We start from the raw sequence: 19,526 nt of genomic DNA, 5'->3' as shown, positions 1-19,526 counted from the left end.
TAATATAGAATATATATGTAATATATATTATAAAATAATTCTCATGTCTATATAGAAGAATGCTCATTTATGTAGTTTATATATATAAATTCCTATATGTGTATTCTATGTATAAGAGAATTGTCATAAATATATATAATATGTAATATATAATGTAAGATATATATGCAACATATATAATATAAATTCTCATGTCTATAGAAGAATGCTTACATATAGTATATGTGTATAAAATTTCTATTTTTGTATTTTATGTTCATTTAGAAGAATTTTCACACATGTATATGAATATATAAGAATATAATATATATGAATCCCCATATATGAATTCTATGTCATTTAAAGAAGAATTTTTACACATATATATGTGTGAATATGTTTATGTTTTCCCATATGTTTGTATATATTCATACCTACACATACATATATATTTTTCCATATACCAAAGCCTTTATTTCATTCAACAAACTGTTATTAAGCATTCACAACATGTCTAACATCTTATTGAATGGAGGGATTTATGCGTAAGGATACAAGGTCTGGAGGCATTTTGGGATCCATAGTTGTGATTTCTTTGGTTTAGACACCTTCTGACTCAGAAACCCACTTCACCCAAGCAGATTATCAACTATTTTCTTACCTGGGGATACCAACTGACTTACCCAGGTCAGATAGCCAGGAAGTAGCAAGAGTATTTTGAATCCAGGTCTTCCTGCCTTTGAGATTGGCTCTAGCTCTAACACACTATCTTGCTTTTCCTATTAGTCCTGAAGGAGTTGAGAAAATGCTATACTGCTATTATGAGGACAATGAGGTGGAAGATGCTGTAAGCAATTACCACCTGATTAATTTTCATCTGGAAAGTCTGAGATTCCAACCTTTGAGATCTAAGACTTCTTTTCTCAGGGTTATTTGCAGGGTGCTGACAGCCAGCACATCCTGGACATAGAAAGGGGGCCACCAAATTGCCAGTCTCAGCATAAGCAACATCTTTGATGAATCATTCTTTTTCTGAAAAGGTCAGTTAGAGACCACTCTAAGATAAAAAGATAAGGAAACCAGATGCTCTAGTCCTCCCTTACACGGAAACAGCAATTGAGAGGTTTCATATAAGTCCATTTTCCATTTGCCCTCTTGTTTATAAATTTTAAAATGTCTTTTTTTTCCCCTCCAGAATGTATGAAGTAGAACTTTTTTTTGTTGTACTACCAGAACAGGGGAGAAAATGATTAAAATATATAAGGAGAGAAAACTGCCTTGGCAAATGGCGTAACTGTGCATCATCTAACAAATTAGGAAAGTTACCTGACCTAATCTCAAACTTTTCCAGTGGGGAAACTGAGGTTTGGGGAAGTTGTTATTTTGCTAATATTGCAGACTTAATAAGTGGTAGAAGTGGCACAAAAATTGATGCTTTTCCCATTGCATCTATTTAACATTTGTCTTTACATCCCCAGTGTCTAAGGGCTTAATAAATATTTGCTGGTTGGTTGATGTACTATTGTCACCTTTATAATGTTTCTGTCTTCCATAGAAGGGCAGCCTTAAAATGACATAGTATCATTCAGACTTTTGAAGAAAAAGACAAGATCGCAAAGACAGCCCTTGGGAAGTAGCCTTAAAATTGATCTCCCTTTCTATCTTCTGCAGGAAAGTCAAGAGATTATTGCTTCCCCTATCTCCTTGGAAGGCACCAAATGAGAAGAGTCAGGGAGCAGTCAAATAGTCTATATCTTCCCATAGAAGAATCTGGAAAGTTGAAATGGATGGTACAGTCCATCTGAGGCTGGACATCTCTGCTTCTTGGAAGTCCCCCAACTGCTTTCTATTTTCAAATATTCTTGCATATCTGTCCACATGGAATAGAATAGAATGGGATAAATCATCTTCAATAGAGAAAATATTTAATTTTTTTTCTTTGGTTTCACAGGACCACAGATCTTAAACTAGAGTGAGTTTAGAAAGCCATTTAGTCCCTCTGTTTACAGATAAGGAAGCTGGAGCCCTGGGGGATAGAGAGATTTTCCTGAGGTTATATAGAATTAAGCATCAGAGGCAAGATTTTATTCAGATCCTCTCTCTATAGAGAGTCCATGGTCTCTCCACAAGACTTTCAAGTGACCATTCCCAAAGCCCAGGCTGCCAAATAGTAGGCACTTAATAAATGCTTGGTGTGGATTTTAATTTGCAGTAACTGGATTAGAATTCCTGTCAGTCAATCAACCAATAAGCATTTATTAAGTGCCTACCATTTACCAGATGGTGGGCTGGGCACTACAGGAAGTGCTGGGGAAACAAAAAAAGTCAAAGACAGTCCCTGTCCTCAAGGAACTCACAATGGAATAGGGGAGACAGCAAGCAAACAAATAAACACAAGCTGGATACAGGACAGATAGGAAATAATTAACAGAAGGAAGACCCTAGAATTCAGACGGATTAGGAAAGGCTTCATGAAGATGATGGGATTGTAGTGGAACTTTAAAGAAATCCCACAAAACCAGGCAACAGATATGAAGAAAGAGAGCATTTCATGACCAAAACTGAAAAATGGAGACTTGTTTATGGAATAAAAAAGAAAGTGTGCTGTGTGTGTATTTGTGTATTTGAGTATTTCTATATGTTTGTATTTGATTATTGGTGTATATTTATGTGGTTTTGTTTGGATTTCTGTATTTGTGTATATGTATGTTAGGAGGAAATAAAATCTATAAGATGATTGAGGCTTTAAAGGCCAAGGAGAGTATTTTGTATTTGATCCTGGAGGCAATAGGTAGCCACGGGAGTTTATTGAGCAGGGGTGACATAGTAAGACATATGCTTTATGAAAATCATTTTGACAGCTGAATGAAAGATGAAGAAGGAAAAACTTAAGGCAGGCAGATCCACCAGTGGCTATTGCAATAGTCTAGGCAAGAGGTACTGAGGTTTTCCACCAGGGAGGTAATAGTATCAAGGGAAAGAAGGAAATTATGCAAGAGATGTTATAACAGTGAAATTGGTAGGTCTTGGCAAAGAATGGATATGACAGAGTGAGACATAGTGGAAGAGGCAATTAGGTGGCACAGTGGATAGAGTACTGGCCCTGGAGTCAGGAAAACCTGAGTTCAAATCCAGCCTCAGACACACCTAGCTAGGTGACCTTGGGGAAGTCACTTAATGTCATTGCCTTGCAAAAATCCAAAAAGAAAAAAAAAATAAAAGAAGACATAGTGGGGAGTTGTGGATGATACCTAGATTATAACAGTGATGATAGCCTAGACAATAATAAAAAAGTTTAAGAGAAAAAAGATTGCAGTTAACTATTAAGCATTTCCTTTGAGATGTCTGAAAGGTGAAAAGGGGGAAATGAAATTCTTTAGATCAGCACCAATTGTCATAAAGAAAGAGTTGGATTCAGTCTCCAAAGTAAATCAAGGAGCAACATATGATATCCTGGCATCAGCAATAAATTAACAAACATTCCTTGTGGGCCTAATACATATGAGTCCCTAAGGACTCAAAAAGATAACAGGGCCTTCCCTCAAGAAGCTGCCTATATAGTCATAGATGGTTGCCCTTCTTCCTCATTCAACATATCCAGGACCAGACACACATTGACTTTTTGTCACAAGAGCTGTTTGGTAGGAATGGAGCTAAAAGACTAATAGAAGGCCAGAGGTACTGCTCAGGTGGCAAAAGGCTGAAATTTTATTTTTAATTGGCTTCTGCTTTCTCTGCCAAGGAAAATGATCTTTAGCCAGGAAATTAGATGGTAAGAGAGCAATGAGTCACTCTGGAAAGGCTAAAATCACCAGGCCCTGACAAAATACATCCTAAAGGACAGGCACATATTATTTTGAACCACCATCAGTGACTTCTGAGAGATTATAGAGAAAGGCAGAGAAAGAGAAAAGAGAGCAAATATTCTTTAAGAACGGGAAGAAAATAGTATAAGAAAACTGTAGGTCAGAGTTTACTTCTATTCTTGGCCAAATAGGAAGCATATTATTGAAAGGATAGTTTGTGAAACTTTAGAACATGCTGGGCATGGTGGTGTGAACCTGTAATCTCTGCTGCTACTGTGGAGACTGAGGCTGGTGGATTGATGGAGCTTGGAAGTCCTCAATTGCAAAAACAGTTAGAGTGGATTGTGTGTTCACACTCTCTTACCCCAGGATAGTGAGCTTCCAGGAGCTGGGTGCAGTGGAGGAAGGAAGGAAGGATAAAGGAAGGAAGGAAGGAATGGAGGGAAGGAAGGAAGAAGGAAGAAAAGAGAGAATGAAAGAGAAAAAGAAAGAAAGAAAGAAAGAAAGAAAGAAAGAAAGAAAGAAAGAAAGAAAGAGAGAGAGAGAGGAAGGAAGGAAGGAAGGAAGGAAGGAAGGAAGGAAGGAAGGAAGGAAGGAAGGAAGGGAGGGAGGAAGGAAGGAAGGGAGGGAGGGAGGAAGAAAAGGAAGGGAGGAGGAAGGAAGGGAGGAAGAGAAAAGAAATAAAGGAAGAGAGAGAAAGAAAGAGGAGGAAGGAAAGAAGAAAAGAAGGAAGAGAAAGAAGAAAGAAGGAAAAGAAGGAAGGGAAGGAGCAAAGGAGGAAGGGAGAGAGCAAAGGAGGGAGGGGGAAGAAAGGAACGAAGCAAGGAAGGGGAAGGAGTAAGGAAAGCACCAAAATATTTATAACAGCACTTGTTGTAATGAAGAATTTGAAATGAAGCTTATGGTTAATTAATTAGAGAAAGGTTAACAAATTATCTCCCAATAATGTAATGGAATTTTTTTATACATAAGAAATGGCAATTCAAAAGAATACAGAGAAGCATGGGAAGATATATATATACATAGACACATATGAACTGATGCAAGGTAATATGAATCAGAAAAACCATGGACATTATGGTTACACAATGTCAATAGGAAAAAAATAAGATTAACAAAAGTTTCCCCAAACTGAAAGTTATGTAATTGTAATGCTCAAATCTGACCTCAAAGAAAAATAGGGGAAAAAATCACTTTCCTTTCTCTTTTGCAGTATGTGGAACTTTGCATCTAACTGAAAATTTGGTCAAGTTTTTCTCTTCTCTCTTTTATTCTTTTTTATAAGAGATGCTTCTCGAGGTTAGGGGGATAGGTTTGAAACTGAAGGTGATGTAAAAACAACACAAGATACCATTAAGAATAAAATAGGGGCGTCTAGGTGGTGTAGTGGATAAAGCACCAGCCCTGGAGTCAGGAGTACCTGGGTTCAAATCCAGTCTCAGACACTTCATAATGACCCAGCTGTGTGGCCTTGGGCAAGCCACTTAACCCCATTGCCTTGCAAAAAACAAAAACAAAAACAAAAAAAAGAATTAAACAAAACTGGGACAGCTAGGTGGCACAGTGTCATACAGTACCAACCCTAGAATCAGGAGGACCTGAGTTCAAATGCAGTCTCAGAGAGTTGATAATTAGTTAGCTGGATGACCTTGGGCAAGTCACTTAACCCCACTGCTTTGCAAAAACAACAACAACAAAAAAAAAGGATGAAATAAAGCCAAAATAGGGCATGTAAGACTTACTTAATTTCTTTTTCAGGAAAATTCGGTCAACCTGTCCCATAGGCCATAAAAGAATATGGTAAAGAAACTGAATAGAATTTAGATTGTAGAAGAGAAGATTCAGAATGACACTTAACATTTTGTGTTTATGATGACCAATCTTGGCCCCGAAGAGGAGATTTAAAGAAAATCAACCATGCCCCCTTCCCTTCTTTGAAGAACTGGGGGACCATAGATGTGGAATATTGATTTTACTTTAAGACAAAATTGAAGGATTGGCTTTTTTCCCCTGAACTTCTATGTTTTCTTTTTTGAAGGAATGGGGAAAGTAAACAAAAATGCAGAAATTTGAGAGAACAGGATGAAATCCAGTATTAGAGAGAATAATTCCATTTGGTTGGAACAGACAACGTATGAAATGGGATTATATAAGATGAGGCTGAATAGATAAGAATCATACCTTGGTGGGCAATGAAGGCAAGTCAGGAGTTTTACTTTTTCTTTTTAAAAAATGTATTTAGTTTTTCATTCATATACACATGTATTTTTTAATTTATAAAATTTCCTTCCACTCTCCCTTCCCACGCCCCTCCCCTCAGTGGTGAACAGTCAGGCTAACCTTGTACATACATATTTTTGATAAGCATGTTTACAGAGTAGCCATATTCAGTATGAAGAATTAATATTAAGGAAAGGGGATACATGAGATGATTTTTATAAAGTGTTCATTAGATTCCAAAAGTTGTTTTTTGCTTTGTTTTTCTTTATTTGGATGGATGGTGATAACATTTTCCAAACTGGTCTAATACAGTTGTCTTAGATCTCTGAACTACTGAGAGGAGCTACTTCCATCAAGGTTGTTCATCTCATAATGTTGTTCTCTTGGTTCTACTCCATTTTCTCATCATCAAACCAGTCCATACTTCTCTGGAATCCAACCATTTATGATTTCTTACAGAACAATGACATTCCATAGCATTCATGTACCATAACTTGTTTAGCCATTCCCCAATTGATGGGCATCCCCTCGATTTCCAATTCTTTGCCACTACAAAAAAAACTGCTCTGAATATTTTGGAACATATGGGCTTTTTCCCACTTTTTATGATTTCTTCTGGATATAGTCTTAGAATTGTAATTACTGGGTATGAACAGTTTTATTGCTTTTTGGGTATAGTTCCATATTGTTCTCCAGAATGATTGGATCCGGTCACTACTCCACCAGCAATAATACATCAATGTCCCAATCCTCCCCAATCCTCCCACAACCTCCCTAACATTGATCATTTTCCCTTTTTATCATCTTGGCCAATACTTCATTGTTGTTTTAATTTACATTTCTCTAATCAATAATGATTTGGAGCATTTTTCATATGTTTTTATAGCTTTAATTTCTGCATTTGAAAATTGTCTATCCTTTGAACCATTTATCAATTGAGGAATGACTTGTAACCTTATAAATTTGATGCAGTTCTCTCTATATTTTAGAAATGAGACCTTTAACAGAGCTCCTAGTTGTGAAGATTGTTTCCCAGATTTCTACTTTCCTTCTAATTTTGGCAGCATTGATTTTATTAGTGCAAAACCTTTAAAATTTATTATAGTCAAAATAATTCATTTTGTGGTTTATAAAGTACTCCAATTCTTGTTTGGTCATCGATTTATCCCCTTTCCATAGATCTGATAGATAATTTCTTGGTTTATTAACCTCTCTATGGTGTCACCCTTTATGTCTAAATCCCGTACCCATTATGACCTTATTTTGAGTTTAACTTTTTCCAAATGAAATGTGGAGGTTTTAAGGAGAAGAGCAAAATGATCATGGTACAGTACGAAAATGACTGGCCAGCCTTGCAGAGAGTAGACAAAAGAACATAGACTAGATGGAGAAGATACATAGAGGAGGCAATTAAAATAAAGTAGGCAAGATTGGATGAGGGTGTCGAAACCAGGGAAATGGAGAGAAAGGGACAGATATGAGAATAACTGAGGCAGCTGAAGTGGCACCTGATGCGATGATGGCTTGGTTGAGAGGCAAAGGTCAAAGATGCCTTGAATGGTAAGATCCTGAATAACTGGGAATATTCTGCCAACACAATATAGGAAACATGGTGTGGGATGGGCAAGTTTGAGAGAAAACTGGGAGCTGTAAGCTCATACTGGTAGAGATCTCCCAAGTTAGCTATTGGAAATAGAAACCTGGCACACCAAGGAAACAACACAGTGAATGCCCTGAACGTCACTTCTGGAGAGGTTCCTTAAAATTGTCATCAAAGCCTACTGCACAGTTCTTTTGCCAAGATACGGACTAGGGTGTTTCCACTAGGGGGATTTTTTCTGCTACTGCTGCATCAATGACAAAGCCTCAACTCAGTAGTTAGCAAGTAAGCATTTATTAAGCACCTATTATATACTATACACTGTACTAATAACTGAGGATAGAAAAGAAAAGTAGATGATAGTCTTTCTGCCCTACGGAAACCCACAGTCTAAAGAGGGAGATGACATGCAAACAACTATGTAGCAACAGTTGGGCATCTAGGTGGCACAGGGGGTAAATATGGAGCCTGGAGTCAGGAAGACTTGAATTCAGACACTTACTCGCTGGGTAACCCTGAGCAAGTCACTTAACCTTGTGTGCCTGTTTCTTCATCTGTAAAATGAGCTGGAGGAGAAAATGGCAAACCCCGCCATCACCTTTGCCAAGAAAAAAAACAAATGGACTCACAAAGAGTCAAACACAACTGAAATGATTAAACAGCAAATTTAGAAGCAAAACCTATATAGGATAGATGGAGAATAATCAACAAAGGTACTAGAGAAGTAAGGGAGTTCATAAAAGGATTCTTATAGGGGTGGCTAGGTGGTACAGTGGATAGAGCACCGGCCCTGGAGTCAGGAGGACCTGAGTTCCAATCCGGGCTCAGACACTTAATAATGACCTAGCTGTGTGGCCTTGGGCAAGCCACTTCACCCCACTGCTTTGCAAAAACCTAAAAAAAACAAAAAAATTCCTGTAGAAGATGGGACTTTTAGCTGGGACTTGAAGGAAGTTAGTTGGCAGAGATATGGAGAGATCCAGGTATGGAGAGCAACTAGAGGAGACTGAATATCAGATATGAAAAGCTAAATCAATGCTTATCCTAACTGCAAATGGAATTATAATCTCTATGAATGTCTAATCTACAAATGGATATATGGGGGGCAGCTAGGTGGTGTAGTGGATAAAGCACCAGCCTTGGAGTCAGGAGTACCTGGGTTCAAATCCAATCTCAGACACTTAATAATTACCTAGCTGTGTGGCCTTGGGCAAGCCACTTAATCCCATTTGCCTTACAAAAAAAAAACCCTAACAAATGGATATATGGAGGTCTATGAGAAGTTAGATGTTACTGATGTATGAATTTATATAATTCTGAGAATGTAAATTTAACTCTGGTCCTTCTTTGCAGAGAAAGAAATTATGATTGTGGGATACGACAATCATATCAAATTTTCTGGGTTTTGCTAAACTATATTTCTGTTTTTGTTTTTTAAGTTTTGTTATAAGATTGGGTCAGTTAGGTGGTGCAGTGTATATAGCACTGGACTTGGAGTCAGGAAGACCTGAGTTTAAATCCAGTTTCAGGCTCTTACTAGCTGTGTAACCCTAGGCAAGTCATTTAACTCTATTTCCCTCAGTATCCTTATCTGTAAAATGAGATGGAGAAGGAAATGGCAAGCCACTCCAATATCTTTGTCAAAAAAAAATCTTCCAATAGGATCACAGAAAATCAGATATAACGTGCAAGACAGTGGGTTTACAAAGACCAAAAAATGGAAATAGTCACTGTCCTCTAGAAGGATAAATAGAATGTAATTTCTGTGTAATTTTGTTGAGATTTATGTTATTACAAAATGGACAATTAATAAATGTGGTTTGATTGATTGACTGAAAAAACTTACCTCTTGGGGGATGTGGAATATAAGGAAATAAGGAAATATTAAGCAATTTTAGAAGTCAGAGAATTTCAACAATGGGGATGATCAGGCTGATGTTTTAACTGAGCTAAGGATTCTTGGAGACAGCAGTGAGGAAGGAATTATGGCATGGCAGTTTCAGGGCACAGCTGGTGAATTTGAAGTCATGTTGACTCAATGATTGTTGTTCAGAGGAAGAAAAGGGGATAAAGACTAGAATAAGTGGATCCTGTGAATTCTAATTAGAAAAAATATATCCCCAAAGAATGTAAGTTTTTTTAAAAGGCGGAAAAATGGGGTTGCATAGGAGATGGCAAATATTGTGGTAGCTCAGTGGTATAGGAGATATAATGTTGGATTTGGCATCAGGAAGAGCAGAGTTCAAATGTAGCCTCAGACATTTACTAACAGTGAGCCTGTGTAAATCAGGTAACCTTATCGTCTTTGGTTGCCTCACCTGTAAAATGGGAATAAGAATATGCATAATAGCACATACTTCATAGGACGCTTTTAAAGATCAAATGAGACAATAATAAAGCACCTTAAAGTATGATATAAATATTAGTTAATCGTTTTATTTTCAAATTGGACAAGCCATCAGAGACTTTCTATGTAAAGTCTCCCATTTTACAGATGAGGAAATTAACACCCAAGAGAGAATAAACAGTTTTCCCCATCTTACATAGATAGTGTTAATGGTTGAATTTGAGCTCAGATTTTCTTTTTCTTTTTAAAAAATATTTCTTTAATTTATTTTTTCAACTACATGCAGTTTTCAACAATCCTTTTTGGCAAGATTTTGAGTTTCACATTTGTCTCCCTCCCTCCCTTCCCTTCCTTTGCCCCCTGACAGAAAGCAATCTAATATAGACTGTACATGTTTAACCATGCCAAACATAGATCTATATTAATCATGTTGTGTAAGAAGAATCAAATTGAAATGGAAAAATAAAACGTAATACCCAAGCCAACTTTTGATAACTGAAGCTAGTAACTTTGGTCTGCATTTAAACTCCGCAGTTCCATCTCTGGCTATGGAGGGTATTTTCCATTACAAGTCTTTTAGAATTGTCTTTGATTATTGTGCTGCCAAAGTGAACAAGTCCATCACAGTTGATCATCACCCAATCTTTGTTAGTGTCTATCATGTTCTTCTGGTTCTGGTCGCTTCAATCAGCATTAGTTCTTGTGAACTCAGATTTTCTTCCAACAGAGTTGGCCTTTTGTTCCCCCTACTATGTTATGTTCCCTCCTGTAACTAGATGGGTGATTGAATGGGGACAAACCAGGAATTCCAAAGACATCAAATGACCACAAAGATCATAGGTGGCTCATCATCCTGGCCATGGCAAGTTTTCAGAGTAATTGATAAGAAACGAGTTTAGGCCATACTGTGGGATAAATAAAAATAAAAGAACTGATCACTATTTATGAAGTCAAGTATATTTGGATGAAAAAACCTGGTAGGGCCAATATGTAAATATAATGGCTTCTCCTTTGTCCAGGGTCCTTATCTCATTCAGTCTCCTATCAAAGCTAGCTAAATCCCTTGGGTGGAAATGGAAAGTTTTAGTCTTCATAAGAAACGATCCCTGAATTTCTGAAGTGACTTCAGTGGGAAGAAGTTGACCCCAGTTTAAAGAAGCCATCCCCTACCTTCCCTCCATCACTTCTATGAGTGTTTTTGGACCCTGTGGGTAAGGATCCTTGACAGGCATGTGTCCTCAGTGGCAGTGGGAGGGCCGATGGAGAAGCAGACACTCTTCGGTTTCACCCTGATACCTCTCTTTATCTTGAATCTTCTCCCTGTAGAAAAAAATGACAGCTTCACATCAGCTAATGAAAGAGAAGATGATCCCCTGGGAGGGGAGGAGTGGGGGGAGAGAGCCAGAGAAGCACACCTGAAAGGCGAAAGCCTCATCAAAGCAGCAGCATTGTCAACAGACACTTAACACTGTCTCTCTGGCAGCTCCAAGAGAAACAGAGGGAGATTTCAACATCCCAGAAGCAGTCCTAGCCCCTTCATTCCTAATCCATGACTGCCTGCCACCTGGAGGAATGCATTTCCTCACTGTTTACTGGGTGGATTCCAGTATAAAACAAAGCAGTCTGCATTCTGAGACATAACTAAGGCTAGGAGACTCTTAGGATGCTTAGGAAGTATGTTCTTCACTGGAGTTTTTCTCCCATTCGTTTGAATTATTGTCTCCCCTGGTCCTTCCACCTGTAAAATCTGCATAACAGAAGCATCTGGGTTGCTAGGAGGCGAGGGGAATATTCTTAATCTACAGTCGTTGTCTTTTCCCTCTTCCTAAAAGGGATCCATTTCCCTTCTTTGTGTGAGAGAGGCCAAGCAGCTAGAAGACTGGGTCTGGGCTTGTGAATGGGGGTGAACAAGAACAGAATGCCATCTCAGAGAGACAGGGAGGAGGATGGAGGGGGATTCGATTGAGTTGAGTTGAGTTGACTACATCAGTCTGGTGCCAACACTGAACTGTTAGCACACATTTCAGGAACCCCAGAAAGGGACTGTAGGAGAGTGTTGGACTTGAAAGTCAGTACAGTCGAGACTCGAATTCCATCTCAGACCCTTACTAGATATGTGATCCTGGACCATTCACTTCATTTAGGGGAAACGTGAAGCTCCCAAAGAGTCATTGAGAGACAGTGAAAATCTCTGTTTAAATCTCAGCTCTAGGGGCAGCTAGGTGGCATAGTGGATAGAGCACCAGCTCTGAAGTCAGGAGGACTGGCCTTCAAATCTGGCCTCAGACACTGAATAATCACCTAGCTATGTATGTGATCTTGGGCAAGTCACTTAACCCCATTACCTTGCCAAAAAAAAATTAAATCTCAGCTCTGTTATTTTACAGCTATGACCTAACTATGCGAATAATGAACTGGGTGAAGTGGTCAAATTTGTATTATTTGAAGTTATAATTATGCAAAACAAGGTAATAGGCATTAGCCTAATGAATATACTGGACAAGTTCAAATAATATGGCTACTTCAAGGAATTTATTACTTGCACTAATTGAAACCTAGCCATGCTTCCAATGTGACCTTGGGTAGATTGCTTTATCTCCTCTGTGTTCAGTTTCCTTTTTTGGGGGGTTGGCTATAGACCTCACAGGTTCTCTTTAGTCCTGGGTCTACAAACCTGTGATTTTTATCTATTGTCACAGATGAGCTACATTTGGTGACGGAGGGAGTTTCCACAGTGAGACCTCTTCCTCTTTTCATTCTTTCTCCCTATCATAATATTCAAGGAAACACAATGGACTTGTATTCATGAGTAACTAAAAGGGAAGGAACCATCTGAATTGGAGAAAAAAATAGCAAACTATTCCAGAGTCTCTGCCAAGAAAACCCCAAAGGGGGTCAAGAAAAATCAGACATGACTGAAATGCCTAGACAACAACAACAAAGAACTGTGTACTAAACAGTGAGGAGACAAAGAAGGGTCCAGATAGAATCTTTCTCTCAAGGATATAGCATTCTAATGGAAGGGACAATGGGTAAGTGATTAGGGATATACACACAATATAGGGGAGGTAAACTGAGTGAGGCAGTCACAAATACTTACCGATGCGCACGGCCAAGTGGAAAGAGCATGGATCCACAGCTAGGAGATCTGTACTCTTACTTTGGCTTTGCTGTGGCTGTACATTTGGGGTTTTCTTGACAGAGATACTAGAGTCATTTGCCTTTTACTTCTCCAGGCTATTTTACAGATGAGGAAACTGAGGCAAGCAGACTTTAGTAACTAGGTCAAGGTCAGAGCACTAGTTAGTGTCTGGATTTGAATCAGGTCTTCTTGAGTCCAAGCTGGACACTCTATCCATGGCACCACCTAACTGCCCTCTTTTGTCCTATTTTGACCTTAACACTAAGTAAGTGTGGTTTGGGAAATTCATTTAATGTCTCTGAACTTCAGTGTTCTTATCTAGAAAATGAGGGGGTTGAACTAGATGAGTTCTTAGGTCCCTTCCAAATGACAAATTCTTGTCTTTCTATGCTCCTTGGTATTGCATTGAAGTGTGGGTGGCAAGGGGCAGGTGAGTTCTGGCAGATCCTGGCTCCTGACACAATCTTTCAGCCTGTTTTTGTTTTGCTGGGACATTTCTATACTTATTGACATACTGCAGATAAAGAAAAATTAATTTCACACTCCATAATGGAATTTGTGAAACTTTCCCCCTTCTCTGTTGGATCTAGGAGTGGGGTGGATCTTCCTTTGCATCAAGTACCCAGATGGTCTGAATGTAGCTTGGAATGGGTGATACAATCTGTTTAACTGACCCTTCCCCTGGCCCTCCAGATCCCTCTCTTAGAAGTAAATTATGTCATAAATTTCTAAGTAAATTCTTAATTCAAACTCAGCATGGTTTATTAATTATGTTGAACACATTTTATCTGAACAAAGGCAAAACTAAAACTTTCTTGGTATTCCTGAAGTCTTTTTGGTGCTCTGGCCTGATGTGCCAAGTACCAGAGAATGCTTCAAGGATCAGTGATTTCCCTTGGTGGGAACAGTCTCACCTACTACCCAGATCTCAAACCATCTGTGGCTTAGTCTGTGAATGTGGATATAACAGTGATTGCTCTAGCCCCCATTGGGACACCTGAAGACTAGATGTGTCACATTTCCTACCCTCTCCTAAGGTTCTCTGGTACCTGCAAGAGTCTTGGGGCATCTCCTCTTTGCCACACATTCAAACCCCATTCAATTGTACTTCGATTTTAGGGGTCAAATCAGGAACATTGCACTCAGATTACAATTATTAAATTGTACATTTATATATAATACCCCGGGCTATCTGGGGATGGGAATTGGGTTCACCAGTTAGTTCGCATCATAGAATCTTGAATTCTCAGATCTTCCCTGCTGGGCAAGTGGCAATATCTGGCCTGGAATCCTAGTTTTCGAGGTTCTCATGGCCCAAGCTCCTGTATCAGCAAGATCCAAATCCCATGCTCTTTTCTCAAGGCCATGGGTCTGGGGACAAGGAGCTGTGTCCCTTCAGCTTCTGACCTGCTTGAAGTAGATGTCATAGGAAAGAGGTGTATCTTAGCCAGGTCATTTTAGAGACACCAGCCAGGTCCAACCACACAATCAATGGAAAGAGGCGACTCCAAAATCTGTGATAGGTCAAAGAAGCACGGTGCCCATGTACATCAGAAAAGTCATCCCTTGGACCTCCCTCTTAGGGGCTCTGGGCAAAAATCTAACATGAATCAAAACCATAAACTTTTTGTTGCAAAGCTGTAAGCAGCAAAGACATCTTTCATATCTAACTTTCTCAAACCAGAGAGCTTCCTAAGATAATAACGAACACTTAATATCATTTCACAGTGCTATTACATAGAGTACTCTATTATATAGAATAATAAAATAGTATTCTTTTTCATAAGAGTATCTCAATAGAATCTCACAATGGCCCTTGGAAGTAAGTGATGGAGGCATTTATTCTCCTCACCTTTTCTATTCCTATCATTTATTGCTATTATTCTTCCCTAATATAATGTAGACTGCTTGAAAATAGGGACTGTCTTTAATAATACTGGCTCCCATAGCATATAACTTTGTAGTCTATAAAGCTCTTTGCTTACGGCAATGCTGTGGTATTGGAGAATGCTTAAATTATCAACCCTGATTTATAAATAAGGAACTGAGCCTCGGGGGAAGATCTTATAGCTCTCACTGCATGGTCTTTAAGTAGGGGCTGGCATCAACCTGGGATAGAAATGGGTGAGACGGGTGGTGTCCCAACAGCAATAAGAGTCCATTCCCTTGACTAAAGATAATTATGGGACTCATCTTCAACAGCCTCACCCCTCAATATTCTCCCACTCTGTCCTCTCTCTCACATAGGCAAACTGCCAATCTTTCCCCATATGAGCTGGTGTGAACAGCAGTTAAAACCTCAACTAAGGGTTACTCATACATGCTGCTTATATGCCATTAAGGAAATTCTGCCCCTACCCCCTGCTCCCAGGATGCCCTTAGGGTTATGGAATGCATCCCCATCTCTGTTGAGTAATTCACACAAAGTGAGCAGCGAATGGGTCAAGACAGACCATACATTTTATTACGTTATAGTTCTCTACACACGCACTCATCATCTCAACTTTCATATTATTTTTGTGTGGGCCACCATCCTCTTAGTATCATCTATGACTTCTCACTGTTACCTGACCCAAATCCACCTTTCCGATCAGCCACCACACCTTGACATTTTTACCTCCAAATCTCTGTCATCGGTCCCTGTTGTCTCTACTCCTAGCCTATCACCCTGGTGTAGAACCTCATCACCTCAACCCATGGATGATTGCAATGGCTTCCTGGCTTGTTCCCCTGCCCCAAATCTCTTTTCACTCCAATCCATCTTCTGCAAGGCTGCCAAAATGATTTTCCTAAAGGGCAGAACTGATTTTGTTATTCTTCCCCTTAATTAACTTCATTCATTCCCCATTACTTCCAGGATTAAATATTATTTCAACTTTATCTCATTTAAAATTTCTTTTTATGTGTGTTTATAATGTTTTTATTATTATTGGGTTAGTAGTATATGTGTGCGTATTATATTATAAATAAGTAGTTTTTCACAAAAATGAGAATTCATAAATTTTTTGTACTAAAAAGGTTGCATGATCAAAACAGTTTGGAGATGGCCAGAAGCCAATCCCAAAGCTTCTTTGTGGTCAATTGGAACCAAAAAAGGAGATTCTTCATGTGTCTTCTGGGATAGTGCACAGATACTAATTCATCTTTTATGTTACTTATACAAAGTACATAAAACAGGGAGGGGTATAAAAAAGTTAAATACGAAGTGAAACCCATACTCTAATAATAACCAAGATTATATATCTTTTTAAGGTTTGCAAAATGCTTTATAAATCCAATTTCTTTTTTTTTAGGTTTTTTGCAAGGCAAATGGGGTTAAGTGGCTTGCCCAAGGCCACACAGCTAGGTAATTATTAAGTGTCTGAGGCCGGATTTGAACCCAGGTACTCCTGACTCCAAGGCTGGTGCTCTATCCACTATACCACCTAGCTGCCCCTAAATCCAATTTCATTTGACTTTCCCAATAACACTATGAAATAAATACTATGCTTACAACCATTTAGCAAATTAAGGAAACTTTAAGGAAAATTTGAGGAAATGAGGCAAACAGTAGTGGGTAAGTGACTTGCCTATGATCATATAGATAATAAGTGTCTGAGGCAAGTCTTGAACTTAGTTTTTTCTGCCCATGCACTGTGACACCTCAGTACTGATCCACTAGAAAGGGGGGAGATCTTGTTTTAACTCCTGTCACTGAAACTCATAACCTACTATCCTGAGAATGTTTCAAATCCCTTTCTTTTGTTGGGGTCCATCTTTTCCCCCTTGATGTTGGGGCTTACAGGGAAGAGACAATTCTATCACTTTACTGGAAACTTGAAAGCCAACCTCTTTTCCTCCTGGCTTGTTTCTGACTCCCTGGACTTAGTCTCCATGCCTCACCTGCCTTCTTTCCCTGGGGGTTCCCTCCTCCCCTATGACCTTCTCCTCCTAGATCTCTGTATCACTGTGAGCCTCCTCTCCTTCTGGTAGCATTCTTGCACAGGATATATTAAGAATTGTGTTTTGGTTCTAGAACTTCTCAGGTCAGTTGTCTCTCCTTCCTCCCCCATCCCCACAGCCTCTTATCTAGACCAAGGCTCAATGTGGGCCGATGCTCTGTTCTCCAAATTCTTGATGTCCAACTCCCTTGTCTATATTGTCTTCCTCTGTTGGAATGGAAGCTTCATTGATCCCAAGGCTCTTGGCTCAGTATCCTGGGTGGTCTCCAATGGGATTTGGGGAGAGACTTTGGTCAAGATTGTGGTGATGATCTGGTCTGCCTGCCCTCGTGTCTTTCCTGTCAGGCACCCTCCTGCTTTAACTGTTTTGCCTTCCCTGCCTCATGAATATAAAAAAAAAATAATGGAGTTGGACTCCTATCTCCAACACTAATATTCCATGTGACCCTAATCAAAGCTTCTCCCAGTCCTGGTTTCCTAATTTGTAAAATGATCCCTTCATTATAGTAGAGGACCAAATGAGACTGCCAGGAGAAAATCCTTTGTAAACTCAAAAGTACTTAAATCCATGCTCACTATTAATATTAAACAGGGTTTTGTTGACTTGTGCATTAATATAAAGAATCTGCTTAAAACTCGGTGGGGCAGCATCAGGACAGATCATAGTTATACCTGCATTGGAACAAGCATTGGGAAAGAATCAGAGAAGAAGGGACATTAGAAGTCAACAAACTCAGCACTCTCACCTTAGAGATGAAGTTAAGGCTAGAGGATTATCTAACTTGCCCAGGGTCACAAGCAGGATTTGAATACATGTTTCTTGATTCTAGAACTCTACTATATCTCAGTGAAAAAAACAACAGTGGGGTGGCTAGGTGACGCAATGGATAGAGCACCGACCCTGGAGTCAGGAGTACCTGGGTTCAAACCCAGTCTCAAACACTTAATAATGACCTAGCTGTGTGGCCTTGGGCAAGCCACTTAACCCCATTTGCCTTGCAAAAAAAAAAAACCCAACAACATTTCACCTGTCGACTTGTAGGTCACAATGCTCATGACTGGGGTCAAACCAAATTACAAATATAATTGATAAATATTTAACAAAATAAGAAAGTACAAAAACCATAGAAAATATGGTTTTTGTGCTTTTCTGAGTCAACATGCAACCCCCAGGAATGGCTTTCTGCTTAAAGCCGATAACTTTCTACTCCACCCTCCCTAAATTAAGAGGAAGGAGATGAATCCAAGAGTGATTAAATAGCTTGTCTAGAGTCACAAGTTGGTAAAGTATCTGAACCAGGATTTGAACTCAGGTCTTCCTAACTCCAGGCCCCGTTCTCTCTCTACTATTTCATACTATATCATACATCAAAATGAAAGATGAGAACAGTGAAGCTGAGCCAAGTTAGGGTAACAAACTAGTAAGCATCTGAAGCGAGATTCCAACTCTATTCTATCAGTCCTATTAATCTATCCCTTGCAGTAATAGTTGAGCAGAAAAGAATGAAACCAGTTCAGTATTTTCCCTATATTGACAGAGGTCAATAATAATTATAACAATAACCATAATAATGATGATGATACTTTATATTTATGCAACGTTTAAAAACATTTCTACCTCGTTATATTGTTTTTGTTTCACCTTTTCAATTGTGTGTAACTCTCTGTGACCCCATTGGAGAGTTTCTCAGCAAAGAGACTGGAGTGGTTTGCTACATCCTTCTGCAGGTCATTTTTACAGATGAGGAAACTGAGGCAGACAGGGTTAAGTGACTTGCCCAGGGTCATAGAGCTAGTAAGTGTTCACCTACTCATTTAGCATCACAGTAAGTCTATAAGAGAAACAGGGTGGGTAGAGCTCCTATTTAATAGATCAAAGTAGAGACTAGAGCCATAGTTATAGATCTGGAACATTTCCAGGTCCAATCCCAGAGAAAAGGAATAAGATGCCCAAGGTCACACAGTTAATAAGAAGGAATATTAGATGCAAACCCAGATTCTTAGGCATTAAACCCAGCACCCTTCCTATGGCTAATGCTGTCACCCAGCTCAGAAGTTAAAGTGACTTCTTCATTGTCACATAGAAAATGAATGAAAGAAAAAAATAAAATGAATGGAAGAATGAAGACTGACTCTACTCTTCATTGAGACCTGAAATAGGTCTCTTTTCCATACTCTACTGCTTTGATCATCTTTGGCAAAGGATAAAAACATAAGATAAAGTCTGAGAGTAAGAGGGTAGGATTAGAATGGTAGCTCAGTGAGGGCAGAGACAGTTTCATTTTTGTTCTTATAACCTCAGCTGTTCAGTAATGTCAACCACATAGTAATCACTTAAAAATGCTTGTTGATTGATTGATTGGTTGATTGATTGGTTGGTTGGTTGGTTGGTAGGTTGGTCACATAAAAAGTCCAACGGCCAGAAGAATTGACCATTTGTCTGAGATGTGAGACATTTTGCCAATTTTCACACAAAGAAAGAAATGGAACT

The sequence above is a fragment of the Macrotis lagotis genome, chromosome 8, assembly GCF_037893015.1.
Source record: "Macrotis lagotis isolate mMagLag1 chromosome 8, bilby.v1.9.chrom.fasta, whole genome shotgun sequence".
NCBI lineage: Eukaryota > Metazoa > Chordata > Mammalia > Peramelemorphia > Peramelidae > Macrotis > Macrotis lagotis.
This window is presented reverse-complemented; position numbering follows the sequence as displayed.